Source organism: Molossus molossus, unplaced genomic scaffold (genome assembly GCF_014108415.1).
Source record: "Molossus molossus isolate mMolMol1 unplaced genomic scaffold, mMolMol1.p scaffold_m16_p_11, whole genome shotgun sequence".
NCBI lineage: Eukaryota > Metazoa > Chordata > Mammalia > Chiroptera > Molossidae > Molossus > Molossus molossus.
In genome coordinates, this window is record NW_023425346.1 from 32,146,003 (window position 1) to 32,163,666 (window position 17,664).

General features: G+C 43.9%; 1 long non-coding RNA gene across 1 annotated transcript; it reads left to right on the plus strand.

Annotated features, from left to right (window-relative positions):
• Nucleotides 1–672: 672 nt before the first annotated feature.
• LOC118624974 lies at nt 673–16,959 on the plus strand. Its single transcript, XR_004958589.1, has 3 exons — nt 673–825; nt 1,277–1,428; nt 16,898–16,959. It is a non-coding gene; the product is annotated as an uncharacterized LOC118624974 (long non-coding RNA).
• The last annotated feature ends 705 nt before the right edge of the window (nt 16,960–17,664 follow it).

Here is a 17,664-nt window from a genome sequence, read left to right on the forward strand (position 1 = left end):
ACAAAGGCTTTTGTGGCTCCCCTGAGCCTAGTAAAACACAGGAGAGCGAAGGGCCTGAAGGGGCAGGAACTGTGTCCCTTAACTACCTGCACTGACCTCTGCTACTTCCTGCAAGTGTGTGCCCTCTTCCCCATTAGCTCACGAACTCCTCCAGGATGGGGACGGTGTCTCTGGGTTGGTTTGTCTGCACTCAGCACTAACCCTGAGCTCTCTGTCCTCAGCACAGAAGGTGCCAGCATGTGCTTGCCAAAGAGCTGAGCAGGTGCTAACTGGTTTGGGGTGAGAGAGGACCTGTCTCCTGGTCTCACCTCCTCCTGGCCTTTCTTTCCTTCCTATGCTCCAGACGTACCTCTGCTGGCAGGGGTGTCACAGGAAGGGGTGAGAAAGAACCTGAGACAGGAAGGCTTTGGCTGGGTTATTCAGGGAGGGTCCAGGATGTGGGGCTTTGCTGTCAGGAGGTGGGGCGATTCTATGATTGGAAGTACAGGGAAGTCAATAATCTTATCTACAGGGAGGGCAGATCAGAGTGAGGTGAAAGCTACAACCAGAAAGAAGCAGCAGTCAATCATTTTGGTGGGGGGAGGGAGGGAGGCAGAGAGTCAGAGAGAGCTGTTTGTACAGTGACCTTGTTTTTGTCTCACTTTATCATAGCATCAGAGAGATAACGTCTAGCGTTGGTGTCCCATGAGATCATTCACGTCCTGACACTGGTGTTCGGAGACGGTTTCTGTCCAGCAGGAGAACAACACGCCCTCGCTGTGAGCATCAGAAGAGGTTCTGACGACACCGAGGCCAGCCTGGGTCCGACCAGATCACGGAAGTTAGGTGCTGCTTTTTTCTCTCGGTCACTGAGGTCTTTCCCCCTCCTCTTCCAAGAGCTTTACATAGGTTCTCTCCTTTTCTCCTTACGGCCACCTCATGAGAAAGGTATTTGTCTTAGTTTGGGCTCTGGAATGCGGAGTCTGAGACAAGGATGTGGCTGAGAGCCTGTCCATAGGAAAGTCGTCCCAGGAAGCAGGAGGGAGAGGGCAGGGACAGCGAGGAAGAGGGGGGACAGTCACCCCAGAGAACATTATAGAGGTTGCTGCTATAGGCAAGAGAGTCTTGACGCCCCAGGATCACCAGGAGCACACAGAACACTCCCTACCCCACCCCAGATCTTCTGCCCAAGCCAGGGAGGCTAATTGTCCCCAGCAAGGCCACTGTCCCCCTGGCTCCCATCTGCCTTTGGTCGAGGGTTGCTGAGGGGGACATTGCCTTCCCTGCACTTCCACAGAGATGGAGGCCTACAGGCTGGGAAGCACCTGGCCTGTTCCTCAACTGCGAAGATGTTAGCAGGAGAGTAAGTCCCCAGAGCACCTTCCACACCAGCTGGAGCTGAAGACAGAGGCAGGGGTGAAAGCATGTGTGAGCATTCCTAACGCACAGGTGAGGAGAATAAGGCGTGGAGAGGTGAATGAACGTGTCCCAGGTCACACAGCCAAGCGTATAAAGCCAAGACTGTCACTCAGGCGGTGTCTTTAATTCATCTCATATCTTTTAACCATCATGCTTCTCTGACCACTGTTTTGGCTGTGTCTTGCTCATGACTTATGGATTCTATTCAATACTCTCATCTTAATGCACTTTCTCCTGGCCCTGCTCCTGAGCCCATCATTTCTTACTTGGCGAGGCTCTCCTAGTTCATTTGTCTCCCTTCCCACTTCCCTCCGCGCCTCGTCATGACAGGCCCATGTCCTGAATTCTCCTTTCCACTGCTCCTCCTCAGCCAGTCTGTCTCCCAGCAAGTGAGCAATTGCTGAAATTCCCGCTCATGCTGTGAAGTTTGCCCGGATTGGGGGGGGAGGGGTAGCGTGTTGAGTTTGTGGTCGGGAGGAGCTAGTAGCTTTCCTTCGCCCACGTCATCTTGCATGTGGAGCTCCACGGCCTCACTTGTCGATGACTCAGAGACTGGTTCCCGTTGTCCCCCCACATACCCGCTGACCTGTCTGCGTCAGACCTCAGCCGCTCATCCTTGGTCTAATGGTTTTTATCCAACTGGCCTTTATTAATCTCTCTAGTTTAGGTCTCAAATCCCTAGAGGTCATGGACCATCTCTGTGTATCTGTCTTAGAGTCAAGTGCAAAGAGGTTTGCTGATTCCCTGCAGCTGAGTCAAGTTTCCTGGGTTGGGTCAAAAATGAGTGGACAGAGGTGCGACAGCTGGGGCTGTGGTGTCAGTTTGTACACATGGTCAAGTTTTTCAAGGTGTGTCTATTTTCTTAACTCCTCGAGCTGAACGACCATGTATTTGTTTTTTCCTTTCGGTCCCCCAAAGAATGATTGCTAGTATGATGTGAGTATGCGTGTGTCTGGGGATGCACGGCAGCCTCTTATGTCTCAGTCACTGGCCAAGAAGTTGAACAAGGATGGATTATAGCCATTGGGCTTGGTCATGGGCAGTTAGTCGGTCAGGGTGGACTCCTGATGGCCTGACTAATAGGGGTTGCTGTAGGAAAGCCCAGAAAGTTAGACAACGATGTAGAAGCTCTGTAAGTCCAAGGAACTGACTCCAGAATCTGAGATCGGGAAGGAGGCAACAGAAAAAATCAAGGGTTCCAGCTGGCAGCTGGAATCAGAACCTAGAGCATTCTAGAGACAGCCAACAAGAGCAGCAATAAGGAATGGGGCTGGACACACAAGCAGAGAGCTAAGGCCCCTCATCATGGCTCCCTCCTCTGCAAGGGCATGGATGGGCTGGCTGTCGCATGCCTGCAGCTGGAGGTAGAGCTTGAGGACATTCTTGACTCAAGCAGAGAAGAGGGTGGCTGGGCTTGTGGGTCTGCAGGCCTTTTGGTCTTCTTGGCTTCGTCATCAACTTGGTCATCTCGGTCTGGCCTTCACTCCGCAGAGACCTCACCAGGATGGAAGCTCACTGGGTAGTTCACTGTCTGCTGGTCATGCTGTTTGTTGTCTGGAGGTGGGCCGAGTTTGCAAGGAGGCAGCTGGTAGGTGCCAGCAGCAGGTGAAAGCAGAGTCTGGGGTCAAGGGATGGAGAGGGCTGGGCACTGGCATCCAGCTGTGTCCAGGGAGAATTTTTGCTGATCCTATAGGGCTCAGCTGCCCAATATCCATTAGAGCTCTGAGCCAAAGTGCCCTGGCAGTTTCAGCAGTAATAATGGTATTGAAGAGAAAACGGGGTCAATGCAAGAAAGTAAAGTACTGGCACACTTACTAGCACTCCTGTCAAAGAATTTGGAAAAGTCCAAAGGTTGCTGAAGCAGTTTGATACTTTGTAATAAATATTGAAGGAAGGTGAATGGGAGAGTGAAGACTGGGGAGCTGCCCCAGGCACATACACAGGCTTTGCTTTCAGTTCAACACTTCTTGTGGGAGCCTCATTCCTTCTGCAAACCGCCCACCCGCTAGCATCAGTGATGTCCTCAAACATGGATGGAAGGAAAGGAGTGAGAACATCCATGCCCTCGAGGGGCTCACCACTGCCATGGGGAGGAGTCAGTGTAACTCTTACAAGGGAGCCTAGACCAGGTCTGGGCGAGGGACTGGGATGCTGCAGCTGCCCCTCTGTTGTCCTTGTGTAACAGGTGGGACAATGCTTTCTCTTTAATTTTAGTGTTGTTCTTGGCTCACTGCTCCCATCGTGTGACGGCCTTTTCTGGCCATAGCAGCATGTTGACCAGGGTCCTCTGTGGTCCACACTGTTGTTAGAAGCATTGAGTTAGGAACACAGGACAACTTACTCATCCTCTCTGACCCTCAGTTTCCTCATCTGTAAAGTGAGGCAGTTGGACTCTTGAGTGGACTTTTGAGTGGACACTTATCAAAAGCCTTTTAAAGGTAGAGTGGTGCTTCTCATACTCTAATGTGAAATTCACTCACCTGGGGTCATGTTAAAATGCAGGTTCTGGCTCAGTAGGTCAAGTTGGGGCCTGAGAGTCTGCATTATGGACACGCTCCCAGGTGATGCTGCTGCTGCTGCTCCACGGACTGTGCTGAGTAGCAAGAAAGGTCACATCACACAAGATAATGGGAGGATCCAAGACTTTCAGGCAAATAGCCCTGAGTTTGAAATGCAATGCTGCCACTGTGCAGTCTTGGACACATTCCTCAATGTCTGTGAGCCTCAGTTTCCTCATCTGTTAAATGGGGGCAATACTACCCTTCTTGTTGGGGCCTCATTCCTTGTGCAAATCTCTCCCACCCACCACCCTGCCGTGGGATAAATTAGACCTGTTTGTAAAATGGGTCTCATAATGTTGATGTTTAGAAAGTACCCAACAATTGATAGGTGCTGCCTGGTCCTCCCAGGAACCTCTCCACACCCAGCCACTACCGCCATCACTGAACGTACCAAAAATCTATTCATCTCTCAGGCCTCATGGGGAAAATCACCGAGTCTGAGTGCATGGTGTTGGCCTTACATGTGTTTGGCTGCTACAGAGAAGCAGGATCTGCCCAGAGGTCCTTTGCATTAAACATCCCCATTGTGGCCAGGGTGGCCTTCTGGTGAGTAAAATGTGGCAGGTTGCCCCGGCGCCTGAGCAGGCGACCCTCAGGCTCTGTCACCCTGCACGCCCAGGAGTTCTCACACCCTCACTCACTCCCTGACCCATGCTTTCCAGTGGAACTCCTGGGGCTCAAGGCTCAGTGGTGTAGCCAAGACTACTGTGTCCATTTGGTCTAAATGCTGCCTAGTGACCAGTTTCTTAGAGTGTTTCACAGAAACAGAGGCAAAGCTCTGTGACCTCGACTGCCCCACCTTGTTCATTCTTGGGTCTGTTCCCCAGCCCCTATAACCATCACGAAATTCCATTGATCGATCTGTTCCCTTTGAGGTCCAGAACTGAAACACTCACTGGCCTTGGAGGTCGTTGGAAAGTGCTCCTCAAGTGTGTTTCTGACCAACTAATTCCTCTCTTTTCAACCCGATGTATCAGCACATTCCTCTCGGCTCTGCTTTCAAAATGTCAGGAATCAGTTCCTCTCTCACACCTCCCTGTCCAAGGACCTGCTTCTCTTGTTCAACCTCTGCCATAAGCACCTCGCTGGTTTCCCGTGCGTGTGCTAGCAAAGCAGCGCAGACCGGGTGTATCTCCCAGCCCGGAGGCTGGAAGTCCAGAATGAAGGGGCCCGTCACGTCCCTCCTGACAGCTCGAGGGGAGGATCCTTCCTTGCCAGTTCCAACCTCTGATAACCCCAGGTGTGGACTGTGGGTTGGCAGCATTGATGCCAGTCTCTACCTTCCTCTGCTCATGGCCGTCTTCCCTCTGGGTGTCCCGGAGCATGGGTCATGGCAGATGCTCAATCAGACTTTGGTGAATGAATTCATGGACACGCCCCTCAGTTGGCAATCTTTCTGTTTTCTTCTCCAGGGCCGTCTTTTCTTCATAATGCACTACCTTCCCCTTTCCCCAGTCCCCTTCCAGCGCTGCCGTTTGCCATGTCGTGAATTATTTTAAATGCATTGCTCTGTGTGTGTGTGTGTGTGTGTGTGTGTGTGTATCCTTGACATTTTCTTGTGTTTCCAACAAGACTTTTTTTGAAGCAGTCTCCAGGAAGCTTCTTGTACTTTTTTGACCTTTAAAATGCTGCCAGAGAAGGATTTTAAAATTTTCCTCTCCCTAGTACGCAGTGGCTCACCTTCTATTACCCCAGGACCAGCATCTGTCCCCTCCTCTAGACTTCCGTTCTCATTCTTCCCTCCAGTTCGGGTCTCTTATCTGGACCATCACAGTAGCCTCCCCACCTTCAGATTCTCCCCAGACCGTCTTTTTTTTTTAAAGAAACAGTTCTATTGAAATATAATCCACATACTACACATTAATTTAATTTATTTACTATTATTTTTTTAATCCTCACCAGAGGATATTTTTTCCATTGAATTTCTAGAGAGAGTGGAAGGTGCAGGAGAGAAACATTGATGTGAGAAACACACTGATTGGTTGTCTCCCTCTCACACCCCAACTGGGGCTAGGAATCAAACCTGCAACCCGGGTTCATGCCACTGAATCAAACCCATGACCCTTTGGCACATGAGCTGATGCTCTAACCAGTGAGCCACACTGGCCAGGGCCACATATTATACAATTTATCATTAAATAGATATGCAGTTTATTGACTTTTAATATATTCACAAAGTTGTGCAACCATCATGACAATCACTTTTAAAATATTTTTATTATCCCAAAAAGAAACCCCACACCCCTTACCCTTCACTCCCCACAAATCTACCATTCCCTCAGCCCTAGGCAACCATTAATCCACTTTCTGTCCCTGTAGACATTTTATATAATGAAATCATATAACATGTGGTCCTTTGTGACTGGCTTCCTTTGCTTAACATAATGTATTTAGGGTCTAGCCATGTGCATTTATCACTAAATTAATTTATTATAATTAAAAATATAAAATAAAATCATTCAATTCTTACAATTGCTGAATAATATTCTATTGTGTGGATACATTACAGATTTTTAAAACTTCTTCTTGGGTCAGTTTAGTGTATTTATATAGAAATTTGTCCATTTCATGTAAGTTATCTAATTTATTGACATTCAGTTGTTCATAGTATTCCCTTATATTTTTTTTACTGCTATAAGGTCAGTGATAATGTTCCCTATTTCATGTCTGATTTTAGTAATTTGAGCTTCCTCTTTATTTTTCTTGGTTAGTCTAGCTAAAGATTCAATTTTGTTGATCTTTGTGAAGAGGCAACTATTGGTTTCATCAGTACTCTCTATTGTTTTTCTGTTCTCTATTTTTGTTTCTATCTGCTCTAATCTTTATTATTTCCTTCCTTCTTTTAGCTTTTAGTTTAATTTCTTTTCTTTTTTCTTAAAGTGTCTTAAGATAGGTTAGGTTGTTGATTTAAGATCTTTATTATTATTATTATTATTATTTTGTTCTTGTTGTTCAGATAGAGTGGGAGGGAAAGAGAGAGAGAAAAACATCGACGTGAAAGGGACACATCGAGTGGTTGCCACCCACACAACCCAACCAGGGCCAGGGACAACTGCAACTGAGGTACACGCCCTTAGTGGGAACCGAACCTGGGTCTCTATGGACGCAGGCCGGCGCTCTAACTGCTGAGCCAAACTGGCCAGGGCAAGATATTATTTTTTTAATATAGGCATTTACAGGTATAAATTTACCTGTAACCACTGCTTTAGCTACATCGCATACGTTCTGGTACGCTGTGTCTTCAGTTTCATTTATGCCAAAGCATTTTTTTGTTTTCCCTGTGATTTATTTCTTGATTTACTGGTTGTTTAATTTCAACAAATTTATAAATTTTCCAGTTTTCTTCCATTGGATTTCTAACATCTCTTTGTGGTCAGAGAAGATATCTATCTATTAGAATATACTGAGACTTAATTTGTGGCCTAATATGTGGTCAGTCCTAGAAACTTCCACGTGCATCTGAGAAGAACGTGTATGCTATTATTGTTGGATAGTGTTCTATATATGTCCCTTAGATTTAGTTGGTTTACTGTGTTGTTTAAGTCCTCTATTTCCTTATTTATCTTCTGTCTGGTTGTTCTATCCATTGCTGAGAGTGGGGTATTAAAATCTCAAATTATTATTAGAGAGCTGTTTATTTTTTTCTTTAATTCTATCAATTTTTGTTTCATATATTTTGCTGGTCAGTTATTATGTATATAAATGTTTATAATTTTTATATCTTCTTGCTGTATTGAACCTTTTATTATATTTAAGGTGGGGCAAAAATAGGTTTACAGTTGTTTGCATGGAAAATAATACAATTAATAATACAAGAATAAACTCTGTGTTTTGCATATTCACAACTATAAACCTACTTTTGTCCCACTTTGTATAATATTCTTCTTTGTCTCTTGTAACCTCCTCTGATTTAAAGTATATACTTTCCAATATTTATATAGCCACCCCTGCATGGCATATTCTTTTCCATCATTTCACTTTCAATCTGTTGTGTCTTTGGACCCAAATAAATCTCTTGTAGACAGCAGATAGTTGGATAATATTTTTTTTATCCATTCCACTCTATTTATCTTCAAATAGACTGAGAGGAAGAGGGAGAGAGGGAGAAACATGGACGTGAGAGGGATACTTGGACTGGCTGCCTCTCATATGACCCTGACCAGGGCCAGGAAACAAACCGCAACTGAGGTACAAGCCCTTGACCAGAATTGAACCCATGACTCATTGGTCTGCAGACCGACTCTCTAACCGCTGAGCCAAACCAGCCAAGGCTAACCTGTCTTTTGATTGGAGAGTTTAATCCATTCACATTTAAAGTAATGTCTGATCAAGAGGAACTTATTGCTGTCATTTTGCTCTTTGTTTTCTATATGCCTTATAATTTTTTTGTTCTTCATTTCATGCATTACTGCCTTCTTTTGTAGCTAGTTATTTTTCATAATAAAACATTTAAATTCTTTTCTGATTTCCTTTTGTGTATATTCTTTAAAAAAAAAAAGTTTTTCATTGATTTCTCAGAGAGAGGAGAAAGGAGAGAGAGATAGAAACATTGATGTAAGCGAGAAACATTGATTGACTGCCTTTTGCATACCTTCCTTGGGGATGGAGCCAGCAACCCAGGCATGTGCCCTGACCAGGAATGGAACCAGAACCTCTCAGTCCATGGGAGGAGGTTCAGTCCCCTGAGCCACACCAGCCAGGCATCTTTTGTGTATATTCTTTAGCTTTATTTTTCTGTGTGGTTACCATGAAGATAATATTTAACATCATAAAATTATAACACTCTAATTTGAATTTACACCAGTTTAACTTCAACAACATACAAAATATCTGCTCCTTTAATAGCTCTGCCCTCACCTCTTTCAGTTGTTGATGTTAAAACGTTATATCCCTAGGGAACTAAACGAGATGTTTAGAAACATGTTGAGAGAAAATTTCCTTTTCTCATTTTCTTTGATTTCCTCAAAGAGTATGACTCATTGACAATGAATTACCAAGAGTGTTAGGGTTAGTGTCCAGTCTTTTCACCATTAAGTGGAATACTTCTCACCAATATAAAGATATGTTCTCATGATACATGCAACAGTATGGATAAATCTCAAAATTATTGTGCTAAACAAAAAGTTACATCTTTATACATTGTGTGTTCAAAACATAAGCTAATACTTTTTTAAAATGCATTTGTTTCATAATCTATGTGGAAAACAAAGTGTGGGGTTACAAACCAGAGTTATAATACTAAATCTTAGACTAATAATTGTTTTGTAAAATGTATTAGTGCTAGTCTTTCCAGACTTCCGGTCAAGATGGCGGCGTAGGTAAACGCGCTATCACCTCCTCCCACAACCACATCAAAATTACAACTAAACTACAGAACAACCATCATTCAGAACCATCTGAAATCAAGCTGAATGGAAGTCCTACATCTATGGAATTAAAAAAGCCACACCGAGACTGGTCCCACACCCACATGTGGCGGATAAAATCAGGAGAGACCTCAGCTGGGAAGGTCCTTCCTGAGGACTGAGGGGTCCCTGTCCCACACCAGGTGCCCCGCTCAGGGTTCCAGTGCCAGGAAGAGAAGTCCCCATAACTTCTGGCTGGAAAAACCAGTGGGAACTGAGGCTCAGGGAGGCTGCGGCTCCTGGAGCCCCAGGCAGCTGATCTTAAAGGGCCCATGCACAGACTTACTCAGACCTGCTCCCTCTGAGTTTGGAGGGGAGGCAGCTTGAGGGGTGCCAGAGAACAGGGAAGAACTGAGCTATTTGGCCTTGGGACGAGATGTGGAGGAGCAGCTTTCTCCTGGACAGACGTGCTGGCGGAGGCCGTTGTTCCTTTGGTGAGCCCTGCCCCCACAGGGCAGGCAGATGGGTGCCATATCTGGGACCCCAGCAACCTGGCTCATACTGTTTTCCCTTCCCTGGTGATTCCCTGAGGCCCTGCCCCACCCAACTTTCAGGCCCACCCAAGTTGTTTCCAAAGGCTTTACCGTAGGATTGGCCTGTCTTGGATCCTGCTTCAGAGTTTCCTAAAATCTCTCAAACAAGAAGCATCTGGTCTCAGCGAGCCCCATACCTCTCGTTAAGTGGCCCCAGGCCTGGCACTAGAAGCATCCAGCCTTGGTTCACAACTTGGTTTTTCCTGGGCACCTCCAAGCCCAGCAGAAGAAACAGCCATCTGTAGATCACTTTGTAGCTGATGCCAGGTGGCCCTGGATAGAACACAGGCAGTGGTTGACCTTGCCCCAGAGCCAGCACACCCAGTGGACAGCTTCAGAACACTGTGAAACACCACCACCCAACCACCTCCATAAGTGACTCACTCAATGAGTAGACTCAGTGGGTACCAGAGCCCTGATGAAGTAAGTCTCACTCTGTGTGGTGGGTCCCTGCACATCTCATCCTCCAAGGTAGTCAGGCCAATGGTCAGTGGGCACAGCCAGTCCTTGCAGCTGATCGCCTTAGTAAGTCCCTCCCATTGATGTACCAACAGCAATCAAGACTCAAATACAACAGAAGGTGTGCACCATGAAGGCCCAGCTGGGGTAATCAGAGAGACTGTGCCACTGGATCCTACAGGACACCTACAACAGTAGGCCACCCTACGAAGCTTAGGAGACATAGTAACTCTGCCTAATACATAGAAACAATCACAGGGAAGCAGCCAAAATGAGGAGACAAAGAAGCATGTCTCAAATGAAAGAAAAGAACAAAACTCCAGGCAAATAACTAAACAAAATGGAGATAAGCAATCATTCAGATGCAGTCAAGGGACTTCGTGAGACCTTCAAGGAACTTAAGGAGACCTCTGAGAAACTTAGTGAGAACATCAACAACGTAAAAAAGGACCAGTCAGAAATTAAGGATGCGCTAACGGAAATAAAGAATAATTTACAGGGAATCAAGAGGAGAGTAGGTAAAGCCAAGAAGCAAACCATTGATTTGGAATATAAGGAAGCAGAAAACACCCAACCAGAACAGCAAAAAGAAAAAAGAATCCAAAAAAACGAGCATAGTGTAAAGAGCCTCTGGGACAACTTCAAGCGTGCCAACATTCACATCATGGGTTTCCTGAAGGAGAAGAGAGAGAGCAAGAAATTGAAAACCTATTTGAAACAATAATGACAGAGAACTTCCCTAACTTGGTGAAAGAAACAGACATGCAAGTCCAGGAAGCACAGACAGTCCCAAACAAGTTGAACCCAAAGAGGTCCACACCAAGACACATCATCTGCTTCAGAGTTTCCTAAAATCTCTCAAACAAGCAGCATGCCAAAGGTTAAATACAAAGAGAGAATCTTAAAAGGAGCGAGAGAAAAGCAGCCCATTGCCTACAAAGGAGCTCCCATAAGACTGTCAGCTGATTTCTCAAAAGAAATTTTGCAGGCCAGAAAGGAGTGGCAAGAGATATTCAAGGTGATGAAAAGCAATGACCTACAACCAAGATTACTCTATCCTGTGAAGGTATCATTTGGAATGACATATCAAGAGTTTCCCAGACAAGAAAAAGCTAAAAGAATTCATCAGCACCAAACCAGTATTATATGGAATGTTGAAGGGTCTTCTTGAAGGTGAAGAAGAACAAAAATATGAACAATAAAATGGCAATTTAATACATATCTATCAACAATTGAATCTACAAACAAAATGAGCAAGTAGAACAGAAACAGACTCATAGATACAGAGAACTTTTGGTTGCTTGTCAGATGGGTGGGGGTTGGGAGGATGGGTGAAAAAGATGAAGGAATTAAGAAGTACAAATTGGTTGTTAGACTGATGAACCTTAAAGGGAAGGGGGGAGAAAGGGCGAGATGAGATAAACCAAAGAACTTCTATGCATATATGCATAACCAATAGACTCTAACAATAGTGTGGGGAAGGCAGGAGGGGGCAGGATTGGGGAGGACCGGATCAATGGGGGAAAAAGGGAGAAACACCTATAATACATTCAACAATAAAGATGAGTTAAATAAATAAATAAAATGTATTAATCTCTTAAAGCATATGGAAAACAAAAAGTGGAGTTATACACCATTGTTACAATAATACTAGCTTTTATAATTGCTCATGTATTTACTTTTACTGAGATCTTAGTTTTTTCACATAGCTTCAAGTTACCATCTAATGAATGTCCTTTTACTGAAATTGAGAGGACTGCCTTTACAACTTCTACCAGGGCAGATCTATTGGCAATGAACTCCATCAGCTTTTGTTTATCTGGAAATATCTTAATTTTTGCCTTTTGGAGGACATTTTTGCTGAATATAGGAGTCTTTGTTGAGTTTCTTCTTTGAATAATCCACCCACTGCCTTCTGGCCTTCAAAGTTTCTATTGAGAAATCTGTTGATAGTCTTCTTGAGAATCCCTAATATGTGACAAATCACATCTCTTTTGCTGCTTTCAAAACTTTCATTTTCTCTTTGTATGGTTTGATTATGTGTCTTAGTGTGACTTCACTTCACCCTACTTGGAGTTTATTGAGCTTCTTGGATGTTTATATTTATATTTTTTATCTAATTTGGGAATTTTCAGCCATTATTTCTTCAGATATTCTCTCTACCCTTTATTCTCTCTTCTCATTCTGGAACTTTTACAATGTATGTTGGTCAGCTTGATGGTGTCCAAGCTGACCAAAAATAGCTGCTACTGTGCTAAGAGATAAAGTTGACTGAAATTAACTGTAATTTATCATCTAAGCTTTCCCCAGAAAGTTGCAGACCTCCAGTAGATACTAGAGTTCTAAAATAGCTGTATGACCCTTAGGCTCTGTTCACTTTTCTTCAATCATTTTTCTTTCTGGTTCTCAAACTCAATAATTTCTATTGTCTTATCTCCAAGTTTTCTTATTCTTTCTTCTGCCTGCTCTAATCTGCCTTTGGATTCCTCTAGTAAAATTTTCACTTTAATTATTATAGTTTTCAGCTTCAGGATTTCTTTTTTGTTTCTTTTTAAGTTTTGTATCTCTTAATTGATATTTCCATTTTGCTCATACATTGTTTTCTTCACCTTTTGCTTTGGTTCTTTGAGTATCTTTAAGGCAGTTGTTTTAAAGTCTTTTTCTAGTAGATCTGCCATCAGCAACTTTTTAGGGACAGTTTCTATTGGTTTTTATTTTAACTTTGAATGGACCATACTTTGTTTCTTTGTATGTATGATTTTTTGTTGTTGAAAACTGGACATTTGAATTAAATAATATGGTAACTCTGGACGTCAGATTCTCTTCCTTCTCCAGGGTTTGCTAAGCTTGGTTTTTGTTTTTGTGGTTATTTATAGGCTGTCTCTGTGCCAAGGATCAGGCTGAGGTGTAAACTTAAGGTCTTTTATTAGCCTATGCTTTTCTCTGGGCAAGTGCTATGATGTTCTAATGTTCCCTGTTTGTGACTTTGTTTTTAAATGTTCCAGTCTTCAATGTCAGGCTCTAAAAATGAGAAAAATAAAGGGAAGGAGAGGCATCGGACCTTTAAAATCACCTGGAAGTCATATTAGCCAGAGGTGGGTTGCTAGCAACAATGAGGGGAGATGCAATAATGGTCATGCCTCTTTGTCTGCACCTCTGTGATCAGAAACAACAATCAGTGTTCAGAGATCCCTGGTATTTGAAGTACAGGCTCCTCTTCGTCCATCCTGGCTCCTGAAAGCTATGTGCAAGCTGCTCCAGGAACATGTGCACAACAGCCTGGCCTTGGAATGAGCAGCGGGAGATGGATAGCTGCTGCTGTGCTGAGAGATGAAGCTGACTGAAATGAACTGTAATTTATCATGCAAGCCTTCCCCTGGAAGTCGCAGACCTCCAGTAGATGCCAGAGTTCCAAAAGACTGTATCAGATAGCTCCTGCCAGTGCAATTATTGTCCTGGTTGGGAGGCAGTTTCTGGTGCTTCCTAGTCTCCTGTCTTCTCGGAATCCTTCCAGAACTGGTTTTTCAGTCAGTATTGGAGATTTGTTCTGACCCCAGAAGGGCTCTTTTTAACAACCCCTTTCCTCTGTCCTCTCTGGTGAACTATGTAGCTTATTCTTTAGCTTATTGGCTCTTAATGAAAAGAGGATCTTCTTTTCTAGAACATCTCGGGCTTCAACTATTACATATGCTGTTTCAAATAAAGTCAGTTTCTTAAAAAAAACAGAGAACATTGGAACTCTTTTTTTCTTATGAACTGCCTCTTCCTTTGGGCAAAATCTCAGAGCCACTGCTCTGAGCATGGGTTGGTGTGGTAGCCTCTGGTCTTCTTGGCTTGTTTCTACCTTACAAGGGAGCAAATTTGGATGAAGGTGATTGAGGCCTCAGTGTTCTTGGTTTGTCATGCCTGGGATATAACCTCTATCCTATGAGTTAGCCTGGATGGAAGAAGAGAGCTCACCAGGAATTTAACCTCTTTAACTTGCAGATGGAGATGAGAAATTCTGGTGTCCTGCCTGCCTTAGTGACACGTAGTAACCATGGAGCGGGGGTCGGGGGGGATGAGGGGAGAGGAAGCCCTGTCTTCTTGACCACACCTGCTTGGAGTAGAGCTTCCATCAAGCTGAGATGGGGTAGGGAGAGGGAGGAAGTGGGTTGTGGCTCAGGTGCCACAGATGCTTGCTGTTCTTGTCAAGTTTCATAGGTTTCCTTCAATAAATGTTTCTTATCTGTTGTATGCCCTCAGGACAGTTTCCAGAGACTTCAAATGCTCATTTTTAAAATAGTTTTCACCAGCTTTGCTTGTTTTACTGGGGAGTGGGCTGCAGAGCTCCTCATGCTAACATCTCCGTGTGGAACTCCGGTCTAGTCCATTTTATACCGCACTGGTCAGGCGGTTTACTTTGCGGCATTTTAATTGGTATCATTACTTTGTTTAGAAGTGTTCAAAATTCCTGTGCCAGGGACCACTAGTTGAGACTTAATATCCATTTTCCCCTTCCTGTGCAGGCGCAGAACCCCGATGTTATTTGGGGCAGCAGTGCACCCAGCTAAAAGACTATAGCATCTAGGTGCAGTTTTGTGAATGAGTTCTGGTCAATGAGTTGTAAGTAGAAGTGTTGCCTGCATCTTAAAGTTATATAAAGGGAGCTGTCTAGTCAGGACTGTGATCCTTTGCCTTTCTTGTTGCCTAGAATATAGTGTTGATGGCTGGTGTGCTAGCAGTCATCTTGGACAATGAGGCAATCTTGAGAACAGAAGCCACACAGTGAGAATGGCCGAATAGAAACAGGAAACCTTTTTGCTATGATTACTGGGTCTTTGGTCACCTCCTGGAGCTGCCATATAAGTCCTGGATTACCTTCTTACAGAGACTATAAATCCTTGTGTGTTTAAGCCACTATTTTTTACTCAAATGTCACTTCCCCAAGAAAGTCTTGCTTGACCTTTCGACAACTAGACATGGCTTCTTTCCTTTGAATTCTTATAACACTTGCCTCTAACTCCCTGTGGCATTGAAACATGATATAACATCCCTCTTTGTATTAATGCTATTTGGGTTTATACTGAAAAGAACCAGATGGCTAGCCTAATAAAATCTAGCCCAGATTCTCCAAGGCTGGAGACGGGGAGGAATCACCAAGTGAGGAGTGCTGGCTGGACCTCAAAGCTTTCATTCCTGCTCTGAGAGTCACTGTCTCCTGGGGGATTTCTCACTGCTTACTCTATCACCTATAGGCTGACCTTGGAAACCTCTGCTTTACTTTTGAGGATTTAGCCCCAGTATGAGAACATAAAGCATACAACTCTTCCCTTAATTCCACAGCCAAGAACAGGCTAAAAAAAATTTTTAACAGTTCTTGAAAGCTCAGGGTAACAAAGGGGAAATAAACAAAAAAGAGTAACATAACACCAGGTAATCTCTCTTACTCATCTTTAGCCTGGAGTCCCTGCCGCCTGCGTTGCTGCCTCCAGGTAGCAGTACTTTCAGCCCCTGATCACCTTTAGATTCCAAGGGCAAAACTATGCAACCGCATCATTGCATTATCGTAAAACCTTTAAATATGAAGGTATGTTGGACATTCGTTCTGACATGTCCAAGCTGAGACCTGAGTCCTGATATTTTTCAAACCTTGATAATTAAGAGGATGAAAACAGACAGCTCTTGTTATTTATAAGCTGCTTTTAAGAGGCAATTCTTTTGGTCCTAGAATTACCTTCAAGTAGAAATTTTAGTAATGCAAATATAAAGCAAAGCTCCTAAATGAAGGTACTAGAGACCAGTTCCAAGGAGCTAAACATTTTTAGAATTTAAGCCTTTGCTGGATGTTGAGTTGTATCTCTGCAGACTTGGATTGCTTTTGGAAAAAATACCCTTAGCTAAGGAGGGGTCAATAATATTAGAAGAGCTAGCACAGTGCGTGGGTCTTGGACTTGCACCCCTATATTAATCAAAGACTGGATGTTAGGAAATAATGGACTTGTTTTCATGGAAGAATTTTTTTAATTAAAAAATTATTTTATTGATTTTAGAGAGAGAGGGTGGGGGAGAGAGAAAGAGAGAGGGAGAAACATCAATTTGTTGTTCCATTTATTTATGTATTCATTGGTTGCTTCTTGTATGTGCTCTACTGGGGAATCGAACCCACAACCTTGGTGTATGAAGATGACGCTTTAACCAACTGAGCTACCTGGCCCGGGCTTCATGGAAGAACGTGTGAGACTTGGGGCTGAAGGCAAATTTTCAGGGCAGATGACAAAGTGTGACTGAGAGTTACTAATAATAAAACATAAAAATAATAATAGCAACCCTTTCGATGGTGCTTATTCTATCACTTTCTGTGTATGATCTCACTGATCTACACTTACCTGTGAGGTGGTACAATTATCACCCCCATTTTACAGATGAGAAAATTCAGGTACAGAGAGGTTGGGTAGCTTGCCCAAAGTCACTCAAGAGTGAAAAAGTGGAATTGGGATTAGAACCCATGCAGTCCAGCTCCAGCACCTGGGCCCTCACTCTCCTTATCGTCCACTTGCAGGAAGTGTCCACTTCTCTCCACCTTCACGTGAGACACTGAGTCCTGTTCATGGCGCTTCCTCTCCCTTATGTGGCTGAATGTTCCTGACGGACAGAAAAATGGGTAATTTCATCTATTTATTTTCCATCGGGTCACTTTATGGAACTGTCATATTAAGTCTCTTAGCGTTTTAGCTAACTCTTATGATTTAGGGGGATGGTAATCACCTTTCCCGCAATTATGTATCATTTTGTGTCCACTTTTTCTACGGTGATGCCTCCCATTTCTCTTTGTTGCCTTAGCACATTGGTGATAGTTTATGGAATAATAAAAATGGAATTACGTTTTAGAGTGGCTATGGGAAGGATAAATATGAGATCAGAGTACCCGGGGCCGAGCGAGCAGTTAAGGGGGGCACGTCAGGGGTGATGTCATAACGGCTTCGCCTAGAATGATGTTAAGGACATGCAGAAAAGGGGATACAGGAAAGACAGTTTAGACAAAGAATTCACTAGACTTAACGATGAGCAATAAAACAAGTACATCCTACCTGAAATCTAAGGTTCTGCCTGCTGACGAGAGATGTTAGTTTTGAAAACACGACTGGCCATCTAAAAGGAGGGGAGAGGAAGGAAATGAATCACAGGTCTGAGTGTAGGAAGATATCTTTTTAAAAATCTATTCCAAAAGCTTGCCTGACATTTGAAGATAGGGAGTAGGCTATGCCGAGTCCTCCAGGCAGAACTAGAACCTTTCACACGCAACTGGTTTTGCCCCAAGCATGGAAA